This window comes from Mizuhopecten yessoensis, unplaced genomic scaffold (assembly GCF_002113885.1).
Source record: "Mizuhopecten yessoensis strain PY_sf001 unplaced genomic scaffold, ASM211388v2 scaffold1011, whole genome shotgun sequence".
Taxonomy (NCBI): Eukaryota; Metazoa; Mollusca; class Bivalvia; order Pectinida; family Pectinidae; genus Mizuhopecten; species Mizuhopecten yessoensis.
In genome coordinates this window covers 882,721-908,047 of record NW_018403833.1, presented here as the reverse complement: position 1 = coordinate 908,047, position 25,327 = coordinate 882,721, and the positions used below count along the sequence as shown (strand labels likewise).

Genomic DNA, 25,327 nt, shown 5'->3' with positions numbered 1-25,327 from the left:
TGGAAACAACAGAGAGTAACCAAATAACACAGGTATATATAGTAGGTTACACAAAGTTTTCAGAAATACTATTATATTTTTTATGTCAAATAGACAAATAGCTCTGAATACATCCAACTATATAATACCTATTTGTTACAAAGAATATAAACTCCAATGAAGACGATTCAATAAGTGAAAACATGGCCATTACTTTTTAATTCTGTATATAGAACAGTAAAGGAACCTGTTTTATCTACAAATCAGTCCAAAAATGCATCAAATCTTTACCATTCGGGATTAAATTCATGGGAACCAAGCTTTTTCACCAATTTGACCCTGAAAACAAGAAAGATTTATTTCAAAATTGCCCATTGTTTGTAAAATCTCTCCAGTAAGGGTGGGCTTATCACTGGGCATGGGCTTATCACAGGGAAAACGGTAAAATACAGGTATTTTTAAATATAGTTACATAACCTTCTTGATGGAATTTAAATTTTCTCAACAAAATTCAATTTAGAAAGGTCACAAACCAATCATCCAAAAGTCAATATTACAGAATTTGTGGTAACAATCTTTGAATTGCATGTACTCTAGCAGTAAACAGAATCGCAGCATGTATTTATAGTACAGCTAAGCTAGTAAATGTTGGGAACATCTGAATTCCAGAACCTATAGGTTATATTCCTTGTGGTACCAGTCCATGGTACCTGGAGTAACTCTATAGACGAAATTTCCAGCCTGAGTAGCGACTCCTTCCCTGAGGAACACCACCTCAGGTGTCCCCACACAAGTAATCAGTGACAAGTCTACCCCTCATTAACTTATTCATGACCAATTTGAAATCTTCCTTATATGAGATACGGCCTGTATACCATATTGCTTTTCAGTGAAGAAGAAGGTTACTCTCTTATAGCATCAGGACTCTAGCTGTTCAGATTCTGATAAGCTTAAGGTTGCTAAAGACGGAACAAGATATTTTTGAAATATTTTGCAAAAAGTACAAATATTTCTCCAATTTTTGTCACCATGAAATGCTTTTAAGTCCATTCACACAACTCCATGCTTTGAATTTCAATACTTTTTTAAACATGTTACAGTAGCAGATGAAATATTTTGGCAATTTTGTCATTAAGCTTACCAGGCTTTGAATTAATAGGTTCCCGTTCTGGCTCCTAGAAAAACTCTAACGAACCATAAAATCTCTGGAAAATGGCAGCAAAAAACCAAGAATAGGTTTCCGAACAGAAGAACGTAATGATAAAACAGGGTGGAGAAGAAGTTATGTCCTCGGGATCTGAAGAAGCAACAACAAAAATGCTGTAAGGAACTATTATCTGTTAACTATATAGCTCCTAAAAACTCGTATAATTAAAACCAGAGCAAGCTGTTCGTCGCATGGTCAGCTTGAGGATAACAAAATGCAAATCTTTCATTTCATGAATTTTAAAATTATTGAAATTTAATTCCTGAAACAGGATGTATAGGGTTTCAAAATATCATCTTCTAAACAAACACCTAAATACGATAAGTACATTTTCAGTCTTTTATCAAAAATTCCATTTTGAAAATAGGAATCAGCGACTTTTTAAGCTAAAGGTTCTTTAAACAACCAGGTGTATATCTACAAAAAAACCCAGGTCCGTTCAAGTCTTACAGGATTGAAGGATGAAGAATCTAGAAACAAATATGCAAAAAAGTAAATGTTTAATTTGCGCACACTCTATTCAACGTAAGATACATGTATGGCCCACTGCAGAATAGAAATTGGCAAAAATCAGAAGAAGATGTTAGAATACCTTTGGAAAACTGCTGGTAATTAGCATACAGCTGTTAGGAGACAAAACTACAACACAAAACCTTGGTACATTAGTACAAGATGTGAATCTACTTAAATCTAGGAAGTTATCAGTCAATGTGGTATAGGTAAAACGTCGTAACCAAAATGGAATGTGGATACGTTCCAACTCTCCAGAGAAGTAAAACCGAATTCCTAATTCACGAAAAATCCCTTACATCCCAAAATGCCTGTAAGTAAATTGAAGAGAAATGTCCATTACAGTAACACGATGTGAAACCTGCAGTAAGACCTGAGTTGTAAGCACGATGTTCAGACTCATTTCCATAGATAACCAAATTCCTTTTAATTCATTTTGTTTCGCACCCTAGGGATTTTTTTCCACACAAATAAGGTAGAGAGCTTAAGCAATGATTCGAGAATGTTATCTACTTTAGAAGTGATGTGACAGTTGGCGCAGAAGTGTGGTACAATCTACTCGGATAGGTTACAGAACGCCTAGGGTGTCGGAACATTACCACAAATACGTATCAACTTCCAGCATTTATATAGATCAGCTGATAAAAGGCAGGGAGATTTGCATTTAATTCCAAGCTCAGATATTAAGAGCAATTAAGAACCTGTATAACAATATAGCCAGGTTTCTGAATCATTCATTACCAGGTTTTTATTTAATTACAACCAATAATTCACTAATTAAATATAAAAGCCCTGAGCATTCTAAATATGAAAGAACTGAATGACACTCCAACTGAATATTTCTGTTGTACTTCATAATAATTCGGCCTTTTTTTTTTTTATCTTTATGTGACCCAGTGTGTTGTGCTCTTATCTTTACCTTAAAGCAATGGAGTCATTATCTTTAATAAAATTCCCTCAAACTTATGCAAAATATATCACCCCTGACCACGGATGTGTCATACCGAATTATTCAAAAACACATGTCAGGCTGTTATTGTCTATTTTAACCCTTTCACCACCGTAGACCAAGATAGGACTCATCCAGATCAATGCATGGTAGAGTCTACTCAAGTTACATAGGGGTGAAAGGGTTAAAAATAACCCCTATTTGTCCTGATGAGACCTGCCCTCATCATAGCGACCACCTTCATTCCTACAGAATTAAATCTCCCTGTCCTGAACTTTCAACATCATTATTTATACCAAAATAACTTAAAATCCTATAAGACATTTATTCTCAAAAAAAATTTGACAAATGAAGGACAACTTGACAAGACATCAGGTCCTCGACAGAAAGGAGCGAAGATTTTGATTTGGCTACAGAACAACTATATGTAAGCAATGGAATAAGACCGAAAGATAAAAGCGATACTTTTTTTGGAAAAAGAACTTATCAAGTACAACTGATCACTTGCATTTACACAGTTATACATAATATATGAAACAAGTTTTTTCAAGATTTTTCATGAATTTGTTTTTATTTACACTCAGCATCAGCTTGTATTAACCAATGCTGGCCTAGATGAAAACGAGAGGAAACTTGAGAATTTTGAGAACATATACATGGTCAGACTTTTTCTTCTGATAGCGGAATTGAACCCCGCTATCCTGTGAAAGGTGGGTGTGTTATCCCATGCAAACTATCAACTGTGCACTAGTCTTCCAGATCAGAGAGGAAAAGTTATTCACTCACCATTATACACACTTAATTTCATGAACTCACCTTTCCATAATTATTCACAAGGACACGGATTTGCATCAAAAACTTAAGTTTCACTCTACATGTAAGCGAAAGCTTATGTACAAATAATCAAAATTTAAACATGAGTACAAAAATACGTAATTGAAGCTTTGTATGAATTCATGCAGAAATACATATTATGTGAAATCTGGGGTAACCATCTTCTATCCATACTTGAATAGGTCCAGGAGAGACCTGTATTAGTCAATCAACACATGGTAGATTAAAGCGATGCATTTTTATGTACATTTTGAATTGTAAATAATGCAGGTTTCATATGTCTCTGAAGTAGAAAACATTGTCAAAAAAACATGTACTGCAGTAAATTACTCAAATACATGTGCGCCAGTGTGTTGTTGATCACAGACATCGTAGACCATAGCTGTGTTGATCCAACACCACCAGTACTGTACACAGACAACGTGTTGTTCACATGTACAATACGAACAGCTAGACTAAACATCAAACATTGATGGTCCACAGTACTTGTAACATTCGTTACAGTATGAAGCAATTCAAGCTGCACTACCCAACGAAATGAAAACACTGACCTAGAAGCCATGTGACGCAAAACACGAAACGATTACGATACAGAGGCTAGGTCGAGGTGAAAGCATGTTACTTACGCTCCTCCTACAAGGGATTCCAAGGAATCACACTAGCAGCGTATAACTCCATGCAATTGCATCACTGAATGAAAAAACCCACTGACATCTTGCTAGGATGTAGTTATGTCCATGCTTTTGTTGTATATTTACAAAAAAACACTGATCGGACAAATTCATTTCCAAATGGAATAATACGTTTTCGTGTAGCGTTATCGGCCTGGTCCTCGACACAATCAATACTATTCTGGTCCTTACTTACAGAAGAAAACGCTGTGTTGTGTGCGTATAACCACATGAGACTGAAAGCAGCATCCCCATCGTCTGTTCGCTTCCTTTGGCGGAACACATCCTCACATAATGAAATTCATGCAACTTTATTGATTAATTTCTCACAATCAGAACTTGAAGCCTAACAGAAACACTGCCCCACTCGTTTTGAATAGTTGTATTTAATTTCAGATCTTTGAATTATTGGCATGCTATCAGCAGCTTGCCGATGTTTTGAAGCGCCAGTATATCATCCCCTACCCTAATGATGTAAGCAAATAGTGTTACCTATTTCAGGCCATTGTTCGCTATATATGTCATTGCAAAGTGAAAACCAGATGAAAAACTTTCTAATCCAATTTTGTTGGTTTGAAATATTGGTATGTTTTATCCATTTCCGTTTTGTTTGAAGCTTAATGGCTGTGCAGTGCCTGTATATAGATCACCCTCCTAATGGCCTCATCGTAATTACATAAGCCAAATACAATCATCAGACAGTAAACTAACCCGTGTACATCAGAAACAACATTCCACCGATACGGGACATATGAATTTGATTCTGTAGGCTAGAAATTATTCCCTTTATTTCAACTGCTGTATCTTGGGAGCCACAGTAATTCGCTGATGTGACATACAGAAGTGATGTTATAATCAACACATTCAATGGTCATTGGCCATATTGTCTTTAAGCTGCTAACTACTGAAGTAAAATGGCTTTCCATATATCTTTTCTTCAAATAACAGTATACCATTGTTTCTTTAAATATAACTGCTTCATAATTATAGAAATGAGGTCCATTACAATGTTAGCCATGTCCCTTTGTTCTCATATAGAGAACCTTATCACAAGTTATGTTCTTTCACTTACTTCCCTTAGTAACATTTACATACCTTTATAGGCAGCTATGTCCCTTTATTTATGTCCCTTCCTTATCAGTTATGTCCCTTTATTACCAGTTATGTCCCTTTCTTATCAGTTATGTCCCTTTATTATCAGTTATGTCCCTTTATTATCATTTATGTCCCTTGTTTTATGTTGCTCTACGTCGGTTATGTTTAATTTAATTGACACTGCCCATGATATTAGGACATGCATCTATTTAATTCAACAGAACAATATTTTTAGTAAAGTATGGCTGTTTCACGTACAAAATGAAGACATGGCAGATTTGTTCATGTACAGTGTTGTGTCGTTATACACCAATGAAGAAAAAAGGCAGTCCTCGAGTCCAACACAGGAACTAGGTTGTTACATGCATGACGATTAACCTGCCATCATCAATGATCCTGTTTATTGTTTAACCTGCTTTACTGGGGGTTGTTGCCCTCTTCCAGAATCTCATTTCTTTATCCACCTATTCCGACATATAAAAGGTTTCCCGGTCTAACATTCCCAATTTTTCTGGTCATCACCTAGAGATACCTTATTAACCCTAATTAAAAATCATGATCTGCAAGTTTCCTCTACAAATCACACCTGATCATTCTTATCAAGTCACAGACCTGAAACTATTACCTTAGAAAGGACGATTCACCTCAAATCCTCCATACATGAAAAGGAAGGTGCTGGCAATTAACTTTGAATGACGTTTTTGAACTTGTGTATGTGACAACTTCAAAATTCTTTTAAACAAACCGAGTTGAATTGTCACTTGATCACTGGAGCTCAAATTTCATTCAGAAACTTGAAACGCTAGGTCATCTACCTTCAGTGTCAACAAAGGACAGGTGACCGCCATTATATTCATGAGCCATCGTAAACCATCGGCCTTCTTCTAGTCCCCGATTTCTCCGACATTGATAACGTTAATTACATCAGATAGCGGAATATGACCTATCCGGTTTTAGTTTTGAATAAATTTTAAAAACTTACCTGATAAATAATTTCCATCTGAAAAGGTTTCTTATGGTGTTCGGGCTTAACTGGTGGTGACTAAATATATCTAACTGTGTGACCTACTTACAGGTGAAGAGTAATCAGGTGTGTTACAGGGAAATGACTTCAGTGCCCCAGTGTATTAAAGTCTGTTTGTCAAAACCTTTGTTCACTTGTTTCAAAAGTAGGTAAATGTCCCTCTGACACATCAAGATCTAAACGAACACAACATGCAACTCATTGACGGGTGAAGAGAATGAGGAACAAACCTCAGATGGCAAGGTCTAAAGTACAAACTTGAAAAAGGCGAAAACTTAGCCAGAACCTCTTCTGGGGCCTGTTATTGAAAAGCAGCTTAGCCTAGTTTAATGGGGGATTAACATTTGAATGTTGCTGGTAATTTTTGAAAAAAATATCAGACAATTTTGAATCCTTATACATGTATTCAATAAGATTCATCAGTACGTAAATATGTAATATCAAAGTTTTAATTTTTTACACAAACAACCTTTTTTGTATTTTAAATTTGAATTTTGATTATTTTCGAAAAACACACATTTTATATCATTGAACTAGCTACGCTAATCATACATGGAACACCTGAGCCTGATCATTAGACATTTTTTTCTAGAAATGACACAAGCATTATAATCTGTATTATAAACGAGGATGATGTATATAGTTCGGGGTCAATATCAAGGACTGAGCAGTGACACAGCAATTGAACAGGTTTTTTTTGGTAATCGTCCAGTTCCCCTATAATGGCCAGACTATTACTTTAAACTCCTAATTAGTTTGACAACCCGCTGGGACTGTCCATAAAATGGCCAAATTCAGCCCTGAGGTCACTTGATCAGATAGATGACCAATGAATGACCATTGGACAAAAGGGGGTGTTGTCCGGTCCTCATGACCTTAAATATAACCACAATGGATAGAGTCCTCAGTTCTGACCCAAACTTTGGGTGGAGATCTCTGTAACCAGGTCTGGTCCAGTAGGAAATGGTCAGTTTTGACCACAACATACATGTGTTTGTAGACAAAACTTTTTCTTCTGGATCTCAGGCCAGACATGACCCTTTTCATTTCTAAGGACATTTCGGAATTTTTAATTAATTGCATTTTTTTTTTTTTATCCTTATCTTCGCAACAAACTGAAACTACATGTATATTATTTAAAACTTAAACAGGATCCTTTACCAGGTAAAACAGTTGTACATTTAATTGAAAAATATTTATAGAAGAAATAACTTTTTTGAGAAAAAGCTTAAGACGTAATCGTGTTCAGAAATAGAAGTTCCTGGTGTGACAAAAGAATAGGCTATAAACTGCTGATTCAGACATGAAGGGATTTTCTAAGCTCCTTTGTGGAGCATTATTGAGGATTGACTTTTTTAATGTAAAGTACATCTTACCTTATCTCCACTTTCCCCCGGTTACTAGCTTCTACATAATTTTCTTTAAAAATTACATCTCTCTACTATTTCTGCATTTTTAATTTTCCTGCTTTTCCCCCTTCCGAGCTACAATTAGTGATATGAGTTTGTTATTTTAACTTTCAGTAAATCTAATTTTCTTCATGTTTGCTTTTCCAAACTTGGTTAAAAGTAATCATTGAATTTTTTAGCTAGTTTCTTTATAATTAAATGTTCAGTATTTCCTGAAGCCTAATCGTTCACATACTCATAGCTCACGCATACAGCTTAACCTACAAAGGACGGACCAAGATCATCAAAAATCATTATAAAACATCTACTGATTCAATCATTCTATCACCGATACAGGTTTTCTACCGGAAAAATAAAGCAATTCGTTGATCCGTCTGATGTGAATTTACATGGTCTGAAAATTCTGAGGTCATAAAAAGCCTGTTAAATTTCATGATGTGAAATGAAAAACTAAGAATAAGTTCAAATCACGATTCTACTTCATTGCTCAATTATAATTACAAAATATTATTTGATGACAAGTTATATCCAACAACAAAATTACACAATAAGATATCTAGACATATATAAACTGGCACACTAGCTTGCTCCTCTCATTACCTGTAGTAAGAGTAGTCAGAAAACATCTGCTTACTTCACACCAGTCAAAAGACAGTCTCGATCATTTTTTATGGCTAACATTTTCAGGATGCATCGGTCTGAGAAGGAAACCCATATTTTTTTTTACTACAGAGCCTCATGAATAATGTTTTTACACAACCTGCTCCCTGTTCATAGAGCTGGGCTTTAATGTTTTTGTGAGGGTACAAGTAGGGTAGACGTATGTCTCCGTCAGGTCGTGCTATATATATATATAATTACTGTCATGAGTGGTTGTATTTTATCATAGATAATACTATATACAGCTGACACTTCATTTCATTCCTCCTGTTTTTTTTACTACAGGTATAATGAATAAACTTTTGTCAATCCTCTACCTGTGCTGAAAGTGTGTCATGTACATCTCATATAAGATCATTCGGTGTATTTATCCTAGTTATAAGATAAGTTTACTAAGTCACAAACTCAGGTAAGTGTTCTACTTTAGTAAGCCACCAGCTCACGTATGTGTTCTACAAAGTCAGCCACGCCACATGTCCTACAAATACTATTAGCTACATACTTCAGTAATTAAGTCGCCAGCAACACCTTCAGCATGTACATCTAAATACATGCTGAGCATCATTATATTATACATGTAATATTTCAATGTGTGTAATCAGAAAGTACAGAGGGACTCTTATACAATAATTCACTAATATGCAGATATCATTCACAAAACTACAGTATAATGATATTATTATTTTTTCATCATGGGTCTATGAAAATGAACAATTGAAGCAGATAGATTGATCTTATTGTACAAAATATTTTGATGGACAGATGGACATCATATCTGTATCAAAGTGAACAGAACTGAAGGGGGTAATTTCCATACTACAAAATACCCCTCTTGATTAAGAGAACTAAAGAATAGTTTTCAAAAGGTCCATCAAAATGAACAAAGTTGAAGGATACCTAGTTACTGTACAGAATACCCATCAGGATGAACAAAACTTAAGTATGTAATATCTCTACCAAAGGTCCGTCAGCACAAACAGAGCTGAAGGATATTGTTCCAGGGTCCATCGTTCCTAGTCTAAGTACAGGCCTATCACAGATACTGCAAACCTTCAAAGGGTTTTATCAGAGCGCAACATGAATGATAGTGATACTAAGAGGTATATGTATGTCACAGCCAACCGTCTGTATGTACCTCACGTCTCAGTCTTGGCTATATAGTGCAAGCATCTTATATATGTAGCATAATATTTCAACCCAAATCCTAATTTAAATTCACTGGATAAAAACTGTATTATCTCCTTAAATTATTAAATTATAAACAACATGTTTGTATCAGAGTGGGAGGAATTATCTTAACAGGAATGACAACAGTTGTACAATGAATATTTCGATCTATTTTAAGAAAAGCACACCTCAGATCTAAGTTATATCTTACATAGTTTTGTATTATATATTTAGAGTTGACAAGTTTGGAACCATGTGATCAGCAGCTCAGTACTGATATATACAATCTACCTGTGTGTCTCTTTAACACTGCCCTAACACACACACACCTACCACCGCACACATGCCCATTCTCTCGTTAACAACGGCTAACAGGTAAATTCTTACCTTGCACAGGACATATATATCCCTGATTTCAGCACAGTTTTGTTATTTCCCAATGAGATGACGACTGTACAGAGAAGTAGCAATGGTCTAAACTCACATGTGTGTTGATCCTCGAGCCCGAGTGACTAACACTGCCACCTGGTGTTAACAATGGCCAAGCGTAGTGGTAGTCGACCTTGACTGAGAGATCTATGTCAATAGCGAAGGTGAGCTGGTTGGTGAACAGACCAGAGCTCTTCAATCAGCCTGTGTATAGGTAGACTCTGAGATACAGGTACATACTCTAGATCTACAGGTATTCTCTACGAGCTGATATATATATATATATATATACAGGTACATACATTTGTAGCACCACAAGCCTGCAGATAGTGCCAAACACAATGACTTCAAAGATATAAGCAAATCTAGATCTGTAGTCCCAAACAAAGCCGACCTACATATAAATGACATTTCATACATACAGGTACAATATATCTAAAACACTAGATTGAATTTCCAGACATTTTTTCAATAAGTTCAAATAACTAGACAATGCAACATCTGTTATATAAAGTACAGGCTTTATCTTTAAGATACAATTTACATAAATATTTAGAATTTTTTTCCGGTATGATTATTCAGTATAAATTATAACAATGTTCGGATTTATGCACAGTCAGTGTGTATTTGATTTCGTAGCATGTTTTACCTGTGTGTACGCAATAATATACAGGTGATCAAGTAACAATAAAACACCTGTACATATATAAATTGGATATCTATGATTCAAAGAGCAGGTTCAATTTACACTAAAGTTCAGAAAAATTACTCCAATCTGTGTCGAATTGCACCTGTATCCTGCAATAGATCTTCACTGAAGATTTCACCTTTGCTTTATCATCTTTTCTAGACAATTGGATACGGACAAACAACATATCTTTTCTAACACAAACAATTGTACCTGTTATCAGTAAAACGAGAAATGGATTTTAATATGCCTTTTTAAACCGTATTCAGAGAAACAAAAAATGTTATCATGCACCTTTTGGAGATTTCATTTCTCACATGTATCAGTGTTATATAAATCTCTGTCACATTGTAAATTTGATGTTTTATTGTACTTAACATCAGATAAGATCTTGTGATTATAATTCAGCAGTAAAACTTAAATTGAAATTATATCCTTTCTATTAAACTGCAACTTCACCCTTTTAATGAAATCCATCACACCTACAAATTCAACGGCAAAGCTGGGATTGTTTTTAAAGGGTTGAGGTTTCAAAACAAAGTTAACAGACATCTAACATGACAATATTTTTAGAGCCAGGACCCATCTCAATTAATCCCAGGTCCCATCTGTATTTAGTCCCGGGTCCCATCTCTATTTTGTCCCAGGTCCCATCTCAATTTAGTCCCAGGTCCCATCTGTATTTAGTCCCAGGTCCCATATATCTATTTAGTCCCAGGTTCCATTTCTATTAAGTCCTAAGTCCCATCTCAATTTAGTCCCAGGTCCCATCTCAATTTAGTCCAAGGTCCCATTTCTACTAAGTCCTAGGTCCTATCTCTATTTAGTCCCAGGTCCCATCTCAATTTAGTCCAAGGTCCCATTTCTATTTTGTCCCAGGTCCTATCTCTATTTAGTCCAAGGTTCCATTTCTATTTTGTCCCAGGTCCTATCTCCATTTAGTTCCAAGTCCCATATACCTATTTAGTCCCAGGTCCCATCTCAATTTAGTCCCAGGTCTCATCTCCATTTAGTTCCAAGTCCCATATATCTATTTAGTCCCAGGTTCCATTTCTATTAAGTCCTAAGTCCCATATCAATTTAGTCCCAGGTCCCATCTCAATTTAGTCCCAGGTCCCATCTCAATTTAGTCCAAGGTTCCATTTCTATTTTGTCCCAGGTCCTATCTCCATTTAGTACCAAGTCCCATATATCTATTTAGTCCCAGGTCCCATATCAATTTAGTCCCAGGTCCCATCTCAATTTAGTCCAAGGTCCCATTTCTATTAGTCCTAGGTCCTATCTCTATTTAGTTCCAATTCCCATATATCTATTTAGTCCCAGGTTCCATTTCTATTTAGTCTTAGGTCCCATTTCTATTTAGTCCTAGGTCCCATCTCAATTAAGTCACAGGTCCCATCTCTATTTTGTCCCAGGTCCCATTTCTTTTTGTCCCAGGTCCCATCTGTATTTAATTCTAGGTCCCTTTTCTATTTAGTCCTAGGTCCCATCTGTATTAGGTTCAAGTCCCATCTCTATTTTGTCAGAGGTCCCATCTCAATTAAGTCCCATGTTCCATTTCTGTTTAGTCCAAGTCCCATATATCTGATTAGTCCCAGGTCCCATCTCAATTATGTCCCAGGTCTCATCTCTATTTTGTCCCAGGTCCCATCTCTATTTTGTGCCATCTGTATTTAGTTCTAGGTTCCATTTCTATTTTGTCCCAGGTCCCATCTCAATTGAGTCCCAGGTCCCATCTCTATTTAGTCCCAGATCCAATTGATATTTAGTCCTAGGTCCTATCTCTATTTAGTCCCAGGTCCCATCTCTATTTAGTCTCAGGTCCCATTTCAATTAAGTCCCAGGTCCCATCTCTATTTTGCCCCAGGTCCCATCTCTATTTAGTCCTAGGTTCGATCTCGATTTAGTCGAAGCTCCCATTTCTATTTAGTCCCAGGTCCCATCACTATTTTGTTCCAGGTCCCATCTCAATTTCCCAGGTTCCATCTCTATTTTGTCCCAGTCCTATCTCTTTTTTGTCCCAGGTCCCATTTCTTTTTTGTCCCAGGTCCCATCTGTTTTTAGTTCTAAATTCCATTTCTATTTTGTTCCAGGTCCCATTTCTATTTAGTCCTAGGTCTCGATCATCTGTATTAGGTTAAAGTCCCATCTCTATTTGGTCCCAGGTTCCACTTCTATTTAATCCCAGGTCCCATCTCAATTTTGTCCCAGGTCCCATCTGTATTAAGGTAAGGTCCCATCTGTATTTAGGTAGGGTCCAATATCTATATTTAATCTTCCATGGCAAAGTTTTAAAAACAAAGACAAAATACAAATTTCATTTAGGTGCTTGAAGAGCTGTGATTCATGCATACTCTAACTTTTATACTGACAGTTACTTTATAAATAGTAAACAATTGTGTAGATTATACCAGCTCTATAGTGCAGCAGCTATTTTCAATTGTAATTTCTTTTTAATCAAAGTGGAAAAACTGTGGAATGTGACTGAAGTTTGTTCCAAAAAGGGCAGAGAAAAAACTCAGGGCTACAATAGGAGCTATAGAAGTTATGGACTACGAAGACATTTTCCAGAACTTTTTATTTCTAAATTTCTAATTTTCCTTGTCTTGTCACATTTCTTTCCGTTTCACTAGAAACAATTAAACACTTGACTCTAGTCATCACTAACCTTGAAATGTCCTTGAATTTCTTGTTGGCCTTGAGAATTTATATAAATTTAATTAACCCCTTCCACGATGTCATCAGTTCCTTTTGTTAAATTTAATGCAATATTACAGATGTAGTTGCCTGTATTCACACAGGATTGATCAACTAAAATGTCGGAATCCTTGAGAACGGATTGTTTCCGTCTATAAAGCCTGTGTTTGTTTTACATAGTCACCTTGTACCTAGTTTAATTAAGGCAAGCTATCATGTTATATCATCCTCATGTGGGCTCCGGAACATACTAATTTTCAATGCTGAAAGCTTACTTCAGTTAAATGGCGCATTGGAACATTTATAAATCTGATTTTAACACTGTGCAATGGTTGTTCTAATCACCGTGTGTAACTGTCTTTGTCACAGCTATTATTGTCTTTGTCTTTTCCGCGACTAATGAATCCGATGAAAACTTGCTTCACATTGTAATCGAAAAAAGGGAAAAAAATACAATAAAATAAAGATAAATTTGCTCTTCGCAATGAAAAAGTTAATAAAAGCTGTTTTATTGTAATGCATGAAATGAAGATGTGTGTGTTTAAGTTTGTGAAATAGATTGAGAATTTTTCATTTAATTCCTTCGACTTTAATTAAGAAGAATTGTGAAGAGAAATACATCAGTCTAAAGTTGTCAGCCTGTACACTGGGTCAGTGATTGAGTCACTTCCCCCTCAGACAAAACACTAAGCGATCTCATACATTTCACTAAACAAATAATTGTTCAATTTCAGGTCAAGAGAGACAAGCTAACTTAAGATTCCTGTGATTTATTTTCCAGTCACTGATTCATGGAGATCGGTGACGTTGACTCCTCAAGTTCTCTCAGCCTTCATTTGAGGGCAAAATATTTTACAAAAAAACTTTTAGCGAGTTTAGAAACAATTGGATATAAACCACTTTGTTGTCTCTCTGTTTGTTAATTTGTTGCATCATGTGAAAAGAACTGATGGTAGAATTTTGTATGAGTTCGCTTGCTGTTACTCTGCCATGTACGAGTCAACACCAAGTGAGCAAGGTTCCTGGGTCAACTGCAAGTTAGCAAGACACCTGGGTCAACTGCATCTAAGCAAGCTACCTGGGTAAACTGCAACTAAGCAAGCTACCTGGTTCAACTGCAAGCTATAACTAGCAAGTAACCTGGGTCAACTGCAACTAAGCAAGCTACCTGGTTCAACTGCAAGCTATAGCTAGCAAACCACCTTGGTCAACTGCAAGATAGCAAACCATCTGGGTCAACTGCAACTAAGCAAGCCACCTGGGTCAACTCCAAGCTAAAATACTAATAACCCACCTGAGTCAACTGCAAGTAAGCAAGACACATAGGTCAACTGCAAGTTAGCAAGTCACCTGGGTCAACTGTAAGATAGAAAACCACATGGGTCAACTGCAAGTTAGCAAGCAACCTGGGTCAATTGCAATCTAGCAAGACACCTGGGTCAACTGCAAGTTAGCAAGCCATCTGGGTCAACTGGAAGTTAGCAAGACCCCTAGGTCAACTGCAAGTTAGCAAGCTATGTGGGTGAACTGCAAGTTAGCAAGACACCTGGGTCAACTGCAAGTTAGCAAGCTATGTGGGTCAACTGCAAGTTAGCAAGACACCTGGGTCAACTGTAAGTTAGCATTACACCTGGGTTAACTGCAAGCTGCCAAGCCATATGGGTCAACTGCAAGTTAGCAAGCCAACTCGGTCAACTGCAAGTAACTAATACCAGGGATTGGCTACTAAGTAACTTGGACCAGGGATGGGTTACTTAGTACTTTGACCAGGGATGGGCTACTAAGTATCTGGGATCAGGGATGGACTATTAAGAAACTGGTACCAGGGATTGTTTATCAGTAACTTGAACCAGGGATGCGTTATTAAGTTACTTGGTCCAAGGATGAGTTACTTAGTAACTGGGACCAGGGATGGGTTACTAAGTAACATGGGTCCAGGAATGGGTAACTAAATAACTGAGACCAGGGATGGGTTACTAAGTAGCATGGGTCAAGGGATGGGTTACTAAATAACTGTGACCAGGGATGGATAACTAAGTAACATGGGTCCAGGGATGGGTTACTAAGTAACAAAAGTCCAGGGATGGGTTACTAAATAACAGGGACCAGGGATGGGTTACTACGTAACTGGGACCAGGGATGGGTTATTAAGTAATTGGATCAAGGGATGGGTTACTAAGTAACTGGGACAAGAGATGGGTCATTAAATAACTGGGTCCAGGGATGCGTTACTAAGAAACTGGGACCAGGAATGGGTTACTAGGTAACTTGGACCAGGGATTCGTTACTAAGTACCTGGGACCAGGAATGGCTTGCTAAGTAACTTGGACCAGGGATGGGTTACTAAATAACTGGGGCCAGGGATGGGTTACTAAGTAATTGGGACCAGGAATGGGTAACTAGGTAACTGGGACCAGGGATGGGTCATTAAATAACTGGACCAGGGATGGGTTACTAAGCATGAATTTAAAACACTTGCATTCATTAATTACAAGGGCAGAGGTTTTTACTGGGTCATCTAAGAGAGAAAATACAGATAATGCAGATGAATTGGTTATAAGATTTGGACCGTTAAGGATTAAATTATAAGCATTAAACCACATTCAATGGTTAATCAATTTCAGCGTCAATCATCTTCCTTTGCAGATTTGTACGTTTACAGATATCTTCCCAAAGGACAATGTCCATTAATGGAATTATTGGACAGTATACCTCGGTACTGACAGTCTGATAAATAACCGCAGTGCTAGGGAATCTGTAGGTAAGGCCTCCGATATCATTGGATACATGTGCCAGGTATCCTCGTTAAATCTGATTGGATTTTATCAAAAGGGCACCTGAACTGAGACACTGTTTGTTTGCATCACCGTTTCCATGGAAACCAGACATTATTTAAAGGTTTCTAATACCTTCTGTCAAAATATGAGATCTGTGCTAACAGGTTTGAAGCTGAAGTAAAGAGAAGTCTGAACTATAATAATTCTATTGAGAGCACAATCACCCCAGTGTCGTTGGATCCCGAGTGCTATATAAGGTACTAGAGGTACTTCATTTTTGTCCTATAAGACAGATGGTCTGAGAGTAAAATGTGTATTGCTGATCTGTCAATATTGAAATGTTGCAGTAAAAAATCCTATGGTACCTTTTCACACAGTGGCTGAACAGCTTGTTTTCAATGTTCATGCCATATGTCAATGTAATTCATATAGGGGAGAATCTGTCACAACATACACTGGTGTCATTGGAAAAGTTGGTATTAGTATTGGTGCTTGAGCATGTTCTGATTGATACTTCTCTTTAACTCATTTACCCCTGAAGTTTCATAATGAACTACTCTAACCTTTGAATTGGAAGGGTTCAAATGTGTCTTCAGGGGACCCCCCCCCCCGGGTGAATGAGTGAACTCATTTCAATATTTTATCAATCACCTGAATACCTTGGGTGTCTTAGAATACTCCAGTGCAGCACCTGACTGCATGATCAACACACTAACTACATGTAATCCATTAACTCATTCACCTCTAAAAACACATTTGAACTCTTCCAATTCAAACGTTGGAAGAGTTCATTATGAAATTTAGGAGTGAATGAATTAAGCCTGTTGCTTCATGGAATATGTATGTAAAAGGATTTCAATATATGTATCATTTTTTGTGTAGATTTATGGTATAAGTAATGTTTATATTTGTGAATTTGTGAACTGCTTTGAGACGACCTAGCTACGAACTAGGTTGTGATAGAGCGGTATATAAAAACCTCAAATTATTATTATTTATTATTATTATAGGTATTCCATTATATTTGCAGTATTAAAGTGTTTGTATTGTCAGTTTAAACAATAATAATAAACATCATTCAATATTGGTAGAACAGATCCAAACACCGATAATATCAAATATATACAGTGGGGCCTATATTGGTCTGATCTGTTCGGTTTATATAACAGGTTGAACTTTAGCTTGACAAAGGAAGAAACTCTATCAATCTAATATCATATACAGTCAGCAACCTGTGTAATATGGAATGCTCCTCGTTGCTGATTCCCTATGAGTGTCTATCATGCTATTGTGTTACCCAATACAATGTTATAGTAGTAACAAAGACACACATAGGTGTGAAACCATGGATCTGTGTTACAAAAGCTACCTCCTCCTCTTGTAAAGCTGTCAACATCAATGATCAGTCAGCAGTCAGCAACCTGTGTAATATGGAATGCTCCTCGTTGCTGATTCCCTATGGGTGTCTATCATGCTATTGTGTTACCCAATACAATGTTATAGCGTACATTGGTGTGAAACCATGGATCTGTGTTACAAAGCTACCTCCTCCTCTTGTAAAGCTGTCAACATCAATGATCAGGGACATATATCAAATATAAGCCCCCTCCGGTCCAGCACTATCCCCCACACAAAGGACATGGAGTCTACAGGGACCAGCTAGATTCCCACACTGCTCACTGACATTTGTGATCTGACCCTGCACTGACCCTATACCCACAAACAATGGCTGCAATGCATCCAGCCTCTCTCCTATTTTGGGGGAATAATGGCTATAAACAAAGCTAGCATCCTTTATTTTGATTTGAAATTCTGTCCCACGACTCCACCAGGTTGGAACCTTTGTCAGTGCCAACATCTATCCAAATCATCATCACTCAAAAGAAAATAGTTTTGAAGTTTTATTTTTTATTTTTCTGAACCTTGGTCTACAACGAAAAATGTTAACGACTGTACCCAATGCCCCCCTGTAATTAAACAATCGTAGCTGGCAGTTTCCTCTGTGGCTGAAGTCCATTGACAGTTATAAAGTCTTCCTCTAATTCTAATTCCATCATAGACAGCCTTTTTGTTTTCAGTTCAATAACCCTATTGTCACTAATTTTACAGTCCATTTCACAACTTCATTGCCTGGCTATATTTATAATAATTTTCATAACCAGTTAAGCTACAGATATGATATCCATTGTTCCACGTCACAAAGACACCTACACATCTGGAGGGCGTATAAATCGACTGGTCTTTGTGTTCATGGTGCTCGCAGTAAAAGAGATCAAACTCATCTTATGCAAAGGAATTGAAAGAAAATAATATTTTGGTTCTTTGAAAAGATGAAACATTCAATTTTAGCCTTTATAACAAAATTTTGGGGTCCTTTTTTCAGTATAAAACTGACAAAGAAAAACAAGCAAAATGTCTGTAAGACATAATTGTCACATTGATGCCTATAAATATTAATTTTATTTTTGACATTTTTTTTTTTTTGACAGTTAGTGACCTTGACCTTGGTATCCTGAAAAATCAACTTATCCAAGGTTATTCTCAACAACGTTTATATCAGTTTTGATCAAAATCTGTTAGCTAGAATGATTACAAAGTTTGAAAAAATCTGTTATGAAATGAAGTTGCTAGAGCAATGACGCTGAATTAATTGGAACAGGACGGGGACATTGCGGGAACACATATAGAGACGAATATATGTTACCACTTAAGTGTACCCCACAATATATTGTATATATATCTAGATTTTCTTTAAGGCAGTATTATTTATCATCGAAAGAGAAAATTGTAAGTGCACAGAATTGAAAGAACTATTTCTTTCTTTATTATTTCAAAGTAATGGAAAGGATTTTCAGGTCGTTTTTATTTTACATTTATGTTTCATGAAAACACAATATATATCAATGCTGCCACAAATGACATTTCATGAATTTCATATGAATTGAAACTAATATCTTAATTCTGCTTTGAAATACAATTTCTAGACATTTGTCTCCGGTCTACAGCTCAAGCACTCTAGTGTAAATCTGAAAGGTACATTTCTATACCACACCCAACACCTCATGGCTAACATGGACCGTTCTGGACATGAACTGCATCAATCCATCGCTACCGAACATGTTTATACATATTGCTTGTAAATTATATTGTAACCTCAAATTAAGAATGGAAGCAGAATATTCAAATGACATGCAAATTAGGTGCAATTTTACATCAAACCACCAACATTAATCTACCAATGTCTAATTTACGTTCCGCAAGATTTGCTCGATAGCAGTCCGGACATGGGAAACTCAGTCAAGTTCATTTGCATATTTTGCCTTGGGACATTGATATGTGATAGTGTCTTTAGCTTCCCTTAATCCAGTAAATCTGGTTATTGTTTATTGATAGCGCAAGTTTTCATAGAGAACTCCATCAGGTCTGCAGTTACGGCTGTCTAATCACAGGACCTAATGCCGCAGACTAGTCTTATTGACTTTGGCGGCTCAGTGGATTCGACATCACCACAATTGCAATCTCAGGCTTTAGGAGAAGCTTCTGACCTTCTGCTGGTTGTCGTCATAACTCAGGAGAGTGAAATTCTTTATTTTATTGGCCAGGACCATCACATACACACATAACAAAGATTTATCCCGAGATTTTGGATTGCATGAATAGACAAGATATGACAATGGCAGATTTGTTTATTTGATAAATCTTAATCGGCTAACTTCCAAAACTTGGAGGTTAACAAGACATAACAAGAACCATACAGAGATGTCTCCTACACGCTTTACTATCAAAAGATTATTTTGATTCAACACTGTGCCCTTGATCTTGAAATGAAAGGGACACTCTGATGACCAACTTTGATTGGTTAACATCTGTATGGAAAACCTGCAGAACAATTTGTCTCAGCCAATCATGGCTAGGATATGATGGCGGCCATCAGTAGTTTTGAAGCCACCATATTTTTATATGGGCCTCTTCATCTTCACTTAAGATTGGGTCATATTTTAAAGTGCCATCCCGGAAAAAGAGTTTGTCTTAGCCAATCACAGGATATGGCAGTTACATTTTGAATGGGCCCTATGTATGAGCCGTATGTTAAAACTGGTTTACAGGATTAAGAGGTTTCTGAAAGCTCGATCCATGAAACTTCCTTGACTTACCCTAATAGCTTATACAATGTACTGAACTTCCACATGGAATAACAGAGAGTTAGCTGTTACCTTGATATATCATATATATGTTCTAGTGTCTTTTCTGTTCTAGTGTCTTTCCTGTTCTAGTGTCTTTTCTCCGTGTTCTCGACTCTGGTGTCTTTATTATACCATCTGGTGTGCATGTTCTCATGTCCCGTGTGTAAATTCCAGTTATTTGTGTCCATGCTCTTATGTCATGTACAGTTAATTAGTGTCTTGTATTTTCTTGTGTCCTGTGTATATGATCCAACATGGTTATACTTTCCTGCTATCCCTGGTTTTTTTCTTTACAATTTTTTGGACGAAGGGGTCGAGTTTTTCTATTGTACAAAATTAACAAAAATTATCACATATTTAAAACTAATTTACATAATATGTACTTTTTAAATTTGATATCTGCATAAAAAAGTTTGAAACAGTCCTTCATAGAAATGAAGAAATGTTAGGCGTTTAGAGTACATCTATATGTTCATTCTCGAGGATACATCTTATTGAAGCTTGTCTAACGGCTTGTGTATATTCCACTATCTTGTGTGTAGTCTTCGGTCTGTTCTATATGCTGTACCCCTAGCTATGACAGGTTAAGTAATATCTGTGCAACCCATCTGGAATCTGCTCAATCAGAGTCAAAAGCTAAAAATTGTAACAAGAATGTTCCCGTTGTTATTTTTTCCCTGTGGCAGCTGTCCTGTTTCGTCTCAATCATATGGACTTTGTTTCACAACTATTAACTGACGAGCACTGATTGCCAATAATATAAGCACACCCTAAAAACAGATGTATGTGCTATATGTGTGTCACGAGACAGAAACAAAGAGATTAATGTATTATTATCTACTTTACATTGCTGGCATCCCTGATGACAAATTCTGTGTCATTTTCAGCGTAAAATACTGAAATAATAAGGCAGTAGATCAGGACACAGTTTGGCAGACACGGTTGTTAGTGTGGGCATGATGGAAAACCAGGACCGAACTATAAAATCATGGTGTCATCTTTATCATAACCGACTTAATATTAATAAATAACATCTGTTTAAGGGGGCTGTATGCATCATGTATAAGTCGCCTGTTGTGATTGAATTTATTTCATGATGTTCTCACTTTTACTCAATCGCCTGCATACTTTCGGGTATCCAGACGAGGAGCTAAGGACCAAATTATTCCACCCTTAAGAAATCCACAGGTGTTGGCTCTACCCTTGCCATGTATAAGTTCAGTTACGTCGTTTTGGTGATATTTTTTGTTTCTGTCTGTGACAGGGTTTTAGCTACACATTTCACGTGACAGGGAGCTAGGAGGACATGTGTACTTATGATAAACACAGAAAATCTGACAGCTGTTAAAACAACATGTAAAAACACTGATGTGGCCCTCATGAAAAAAAAGTGCTGAATTTTTGACTGCAGTGTCTGACAAGCAGGTTCTAGTCAGTAGATATCCATGTCATGAATAGGAGGCACGGTAGTCCAGTGGTAGGACGCCGGGCTCGTGACCAAAGGGTTGCGGGTTCGCGCCACGGCACGGCAATGTGTTATATCCTTGAGCAAGATACTTTACTCCGCTTGTTCCAGTCTATTCAGCCATAAATGAGTACGTGGTTGGGCAGGGCTAGAATTGTTAAATGCTAGCTGTTAGCGCCGAAATGGCAGCTCCGACTGTATGCTCCCCAGGGAGTTAGGAAATGTATTGTCTGGTTGCAAAGGCCCTATAACCAAGGATAATAATTTGTGAACCGCTTTGAGACGACCTACGAACTAGGATGTGATAAAGCAGTATATAAGAACCTCCAATTATTATTATTAATTATGAAGGATGTGTAAGTTCTGTCCTAATTTACCAATCTTACACTTCCACGAATTTGGCTTACTACTGGTTTTCAAAGTAAATCTCCTAACCCCCCACTAACGTACCTCATGACTGACATGTATGCTTATGACTGTCTAGGGCAATGCACGAAAGTTACGACTTTTTCCAAACATTTTCCAGTTGTTGAAAAACCAAATTTTATCTCAGATTAAATTTACAACAAAACATATCAAATTCTGTCAAATTTGAGGCACCTTTCCCTAGGGCTAGCCAGTCCAGCTTTTCCCTGCTTCAGAAGTGTCGCTGTCTGCTGATACAGCTGTTGGTGGAAGTGTAAGCAGATGGCATTGCTAACATTTCAGTGGTCTTTTACGTGTTTAAGTGTAGAAACTTTCATTTCGTGTATTATGTGACCTTTTTTTAGGGTCGATAGTTTCTTTTTATACCTATGGTGACATTTCTGTGGTTTTTACATAGCAAACTGGTACAAATGTTGTCTGGCTTCAACTAAGATCAAAGGAAATGGAGTCATTATTCTTACGTAATCATATTTGTTTATCTTTGATATGTTTATGTGTAAAGCAAGAAGAGTGCAAAGTTGTACCAATAACACATTTTCTTTGGAATATAACATTTGTCAGGTGAAAAATAATGTACATAGCAATACCATGATTCAAGGCAACGTTAACGCACGGTGTTAATGTCATGATCATTTTTTGTATGAAACAGTCAAGAGAAAAATCCTCTTTGTGACGGTGTTTTTGTCTGTATTTATTATATCTCATTATTATACGAACTGTGTGAGAAACCATAATGGAATTCTCACTCCATAATCACTTTTATTCAATTTCTGAAGATATTTTACACTAACATCACGAGGAAACATTAAAACTATTTCCTGATGTGATTCTCGGGAGATTCTACTACATGTAATCATTACCGCATAGATCCACAGTCAGTATCAATAAACTTCCCTCTACAGGAACCCACGCACAGATCCACAGTCAGTATCAATAAACTTCCCTCTACAGGAACCCACGCACAGATGAGCAGACACATGGACACGGAGACAAACTGACGCCAATGTGCACGGGCTCACAGCCTACCATGACAAAGTTGTACCTACTTCTAACAATCGAGCTGAAACTATCATACAGTATGCTTCATTCCTTGAATTCACAAAATTGCTTCGTCTATCTAAATGTGTTGCGAACACTTGACTTTAACTTAATTTGACAAGATTATGGTTCAGGATGACATCCAATCATTTTGCTATCAAATAGGACCGAGACGATCTGGGCCCACAAATTATCCGCAATTTTCTTTAAAATTACAAATTCTTTGAAAGTCCTCTGCGATAACCCTACGACCTGATGAGTGTGTTTTTACGAGGGGAAACTCATCAAAGAGACGTAATGGCCCTGTCAAAAGATTAATTTCTGTCGGTTTTTTTGTTAAAAGTCATATATGCAAGGAAGTCATATATGCAAGGAAGTGTATCAGTAGTTACACAGATACATTAAAACTAAACAGATATCTTTGTGCTACATGGTTCACCTGTTTTCCTGGTTTGTCTGCTTGACAAATATTAACAGGTCTACCAGTAGAAGGTGCTTTTTTTAACTATATTTGACCTATTATAAGCCTGCTTGCCTTAGCATTAATGAGCATGTGATTGTAACTCTGCATATACTGGTTACAGGTCATTGGCTTAAATAAGTACTTTGAATATACAACTGAACATGGTTTAATTACTAAGCATGGCTTATTACAGAGCATTTCGTTTTACTGAGCATGACTTATTTCTGACCAAGGCTTTTACTTATTACTGAGCATGGCTTATTTCTCATCAAGGCATTTAACTTAGTATGCCTTTTCACTGAGCATGGCTTATTTCTGACCATAACTTAGTATGGCTTATTACTGAGCATGGCTTAATTCTGATCAAGGCTTTCACTTATAACTGAGCATGGCTTAATAGAATTGAACATGGCACATCAGACTTTTTACTGACTCTGACTTAAATGGCTTATTTGTTACTGAGCATGGCTTAGTTCTGATCAAGGCTTAATTCTGATCAAGGCTTTCACTTATAACCGAACATGGCTAAATAGAATTGAACATGGCACATTACTGATCATGGGTTATTACTGAGCCTGGCTATTTCTAACCAAGGCTTTTTACCGACTCTGACTAATGGCTTATTAGTTACTGAGCATGGCTTATTACTAGGAATGGTTTATTTCTGACCAAGGATTTTGCTGGGTATGGACTTATTATTGATGAGTGTACATGGGTTTATCACAGGATATCTACAGTACATCATAAAACTTACGTTACACATCTACATTGATACACATTAGAACGTACGTCAAATGCTGTAATGGTGCAGAAAAGCATCCCCCATAAACCCCACAAATAATAAACAGGATGATGAGACTCTAGATCTCTTCCAACAATCTTTCCCTTGCTCTTACTTTCACTACTTTTAGAATAATGTTTTTCCAATTAAATTTTATTTTAACCAAATAGGTGCTAAATATGAACAGTGTTTTTGAGACATCGTTTCAGACTTCAATGGTGCTTGTCTGTAACTGACATAAAACTAGACTCCAATAGTGCTTGTCTGTAACTGACATAAAACTAAGGATTGGAACTGAAACTAAGGACAGATGGAGAAGGCAGAAACATATTTTTCTTCATATTTGTCCGTATAGAAGAAAAGATTAAATGGCTAATGAATCAAATATGGTGTGCAGTCAGTGAATCAGACATGACTGTGCTATGTAACTAACTGTACAGACACTGGAGACTAATGACCTCAGACAACCACTGTCATCTCTACTGCCAAAACAAGGTAGCACGGTGTGGACACATTAATATTGTCACCACAAAAATTCAAGAGGTCGAAGGGATTGGTCATTTTTTAACAATTGGCCTACAACAAGTAGCAACACAAGAGGTCCAATTGGCCTGCTCTTTTTAAAGATGCAAGATACCCAATTGGCCTGCCACTGATGACACAAGAGGTCTAAAAGGCCTGTCACTGACAATCCAAGAGGTCCTATTGGCTTGTCAATGACAGCACAAGAGGTCTAAAAGGCCTGTCATTGACAATCCAAGGGGTCTTATTGGCTTGTCAATGACAGCACAAGAGGTCCAATGAGCCTGTCAGTTACAATACAAGAGGTCAAAATGCTTATTACTGACAATACATGAGACCCAACGAACCAGTC

The 25,327-nt window shown here is 36.9% G+C and overlaps 1 protein-coding gene across 4 annotated transcripts in view; it reads right to left on the bottom strand.

The window, feature by feature from the left end:
* Positions 1–25,327, bottom strand: part of LOC110456352 (dystroglycan-like) — a 151,233-nt gene that overhangs the window by 65,314 nt on the left and 60,592 nt on the right. The window contains exon 1 of one of the 4 annotated variants that reach the window (XM_021507039.1): positions 9,893–10,074. The exons of 2 other annotated variants lie outside the window; for them this stretch is intronic. The gene's annotated coding sequence lies outside the window, so the exon portion shown is untranslated. Of the gene's footprint in view, positions 1–9,892; positions 10,075–25,327 lie in introns of those variants that run through there. One more of the 4 variants, XM_021507063.1, reaches the window with a different exon arrangement.